This window comes from Sciurus carolinensis, chromosome 5, assembly GCF_902686445.1.
Source record: "Sciurus carolinensis chromosome 5, mSciCar1.2, whole genome shotgun sequence".
NCBI lineage: Eukaryota > Metazoa > Chordata > Mammalia > Rodentia > Sciuridae > Sciurus > Sciurus carolinensis.
Window position 1 is genome coordinate 149,136,630 of NC_062217.1, and position 3,099 is coordinate 149,139,728.

Sequence of the window (3,099 nt, forward strand, 5' to 3'; positions counted from 1 at the left end):
AATCTAGTTCACAGCTACTCCTTGTTGTTGCTGTTGTTGACCCTGCCCTTCCTGATTTGTGGTAATTAGTGTTGTGGATATCACAGTAGGGATTTTAGTGCTGTACATTGTTCAATGCTATTGTTGCTATTGTTTTTTTCCCCTTTGAGGTGCTGGGAATCTATTGGGACACAAAGTAGAGACTCTGCTGCTGAGCTACACCCACAACCTAGCCAAGGGACTAGAATCTCGTCCCACTCACAACTTAACCCTGCTCGAACTTCAACAATACTTTAACAAAAAGACTAGGAGAGAGAAAACACCCAAACTGATGAGTGGTCCCAAGTAGGAATAGCTAGCGGGGACCTTCCAGTCCCAATGATGGGTATCAACTCCTACAGCAAGAACAGAGACAAAGGACACAAAGACTGTGGATACCACACCTACGAGGGGGCTCTCAGTCTCAATTGTTCCCATACCTTTTTAAACACACAGAGTTGCCAAGCCTAGAAGAGCAATCCCAGAAGATACCCCATATATGCTGCTGTATACAACACAATTGCCTGATCAACAAGGCCTCCACTCTTGTGAGACAACGGGGAAAGCAGGACACTGGTAGAATAGGGGAAGGGAGAGGTAGGAAGGAAGGGAAGGGAAAGTACTGGGGAATGAAATTTACCAAATTATATTGTTATATTTTGTGCATATACAAATATGCAATAAGGAATGCCACTATTATGTATAATTATAATGCACTAGTAAGATTTTTTAATGCCAAATTGTATCAATACTATCATTACAATGAAAACTTTTTAAAAAAAATACTACTTCTGGGGACTGAGGGTATAGCTCAATAGTGGAATGCTTGCCTAACATACATGAAGCCATGGGTTTGAAAACCAACATATAATAGGTAGATTTTATTTTTCCTCATTCCCATGGAGCTCTATTCATGCTATAATAATATAACATAAAATGCTAAAATAATTTAAAATTATATTTTACCTTGTATGTTTTGTTACCTAGACAGTAAATTCCATAATGACTTAAGCCAGTTCTCTCTGGGTTTTACCTTATTGTGACATAATCCTTACCTATATAGAAACCTTGACACTTTTTAAAAGATTGCATTATTTCTAAGGAGAACAGAACTAGAAAAAGAGGTAGTGGATAACTTTCACATAAATCTGTGACAGAATCTATACTTGTCAAAATAAATTCTTACTTTCTATTAAAGAGAACTTGCTGACCAAGTCAGCTCGTGATGATGTCCTAGGAACATTCTTGCCACTAATTCCTCAAGACCTCCAAGCTTTATTTCTGGGTGAAGCCAGATTTATGGGCTATATCTTGATATCATGCACGTTTGCATACATGTAAGAATGTTTATACATATATACATATTTCCAACTCCTAAACTTTCCTTCATAAAATGAATATTTAGTATGGATTTGGAAGGAAGCAGTTATAAGAAATGGTCAAATGAGGGCCTTGGGTAGAGAGGAAATCCACCAGTAGAGCAGATGCTTAGCATGCACAAGATCCTGGGTTCTACTAGTAGCAAAAAAAAAAAAAAAAATCAAATGAGAAGTAGGTCCAATTTATTTTTTTACATTGCTTTTACCTTCTTGATACTTTATGTCCTTTAGACAAAAAACAACAAAGTCAATTGTTCCCAGAGTTAGCATCTTCATCTTAATTAGTGTGATTTTTCTTATCGACAATGAGTAGCAGGCAACCTATTTGTGTTTTTAATTTTTGCTTTGACTGACAGGGACCTCAGGCTTTGTTCTCATTTGCAGTACTTGTTTAAGTTTTCAGGTACAAGTTATCTTCCTTCCTAGTCTTTTCCTACTCTCTTTGCTAAGTCTTTTTATTCTAGTTATAATATGCTATACTGTACTACAGCTGGGCTTTTTACTCATGCTGGCTCAGATCCCTTCTAACACAGGTGAAGCATAAATATCTTGTTATTTAAAATGTCTAACAGGTATAATTATTATTAAACGCCATCATCATGAGCTTAGGTACTAACCTGATTTTGTCCATTCCTGTGCTATGGTAGAGGTTGAATACACTTGTCTTCTCTTTTGAACTTCTGGCAGAACTTCCAGCTCAGAGCAATAACAAGCAGTCAGCGCAGTGCCCTGAGCTTCTCCTCTCCCAGATGACTGTCTTGGAGGCCATGATGTGGTCCTGCCCACCTTCCCTGCCCCCAGTTACTATTTAATGCATAGCTGTCCTTTTCCAGCAACCCTCTCCTAGGCCATGAACTGGATCCTTTCTCCCAACCACCCACCAAAGAACCCCTGAGGGCTGGGGTGCTTCTGCCAGAAAGTGTCTAGTTACTTCATGCACCTGAACTACTCCTGTGTTGGAAATGGTATGAACTCAGTTTTTGACACTCCAAAGCCAATTGCTCCTTCCTAAACTAGACAGCTCTGAAGAGAAGTATTGAAGATGCTTCCTTCACAATCTGAGGACTCTTCCACCCCCAATCCTAGTGCTGCCAGTCGTTGTACAAATACAGCCTCACTCGCCCATAATCCACCAAAAGTTGAAGAGTTGGCTGTTCCCTGGGTTTTGCTCAGTTCTATAAACTGATCCTGCATCTCCTCTGAGGGCCTCTTTTTCAGCCCCTCTTCTCATTTAGCTTATTGAGAAGTTCTCTGAAACATCTCTATCTGTTTCTTGGAACATTGGATCTAGCATGGCATTGGCTATGAAAATAATTTGGGATGGGAATATCTGTGGTTATCCCTACAGGGTGGGTCTACTTCCTTGTGAAATAAGATGTGATGTCATGAAACTACCCCAACTTACGCCTCCCAACACTCTCTGATAATAATTTCACCCCAAATCTTTAGCCACATATTTGATAAAAAATATCATAGTTAGAAATGACATCCTTACAATGGCATAAGTAAACATAGAGTCAAATTGCCACAAGTCAGAACATGGACAACAATAACTGCTTAGCACCTGCATGTACACATACATACATACTTTCCTGCACACACGTTCATTCACACTCACAGGTGCTAAGTTCAGACATAACCCAGAGATTCTTCCCTGGCTTCTCTTAGAGGAGAAGAGGAAGAAAAACATTTTAGAGAAATA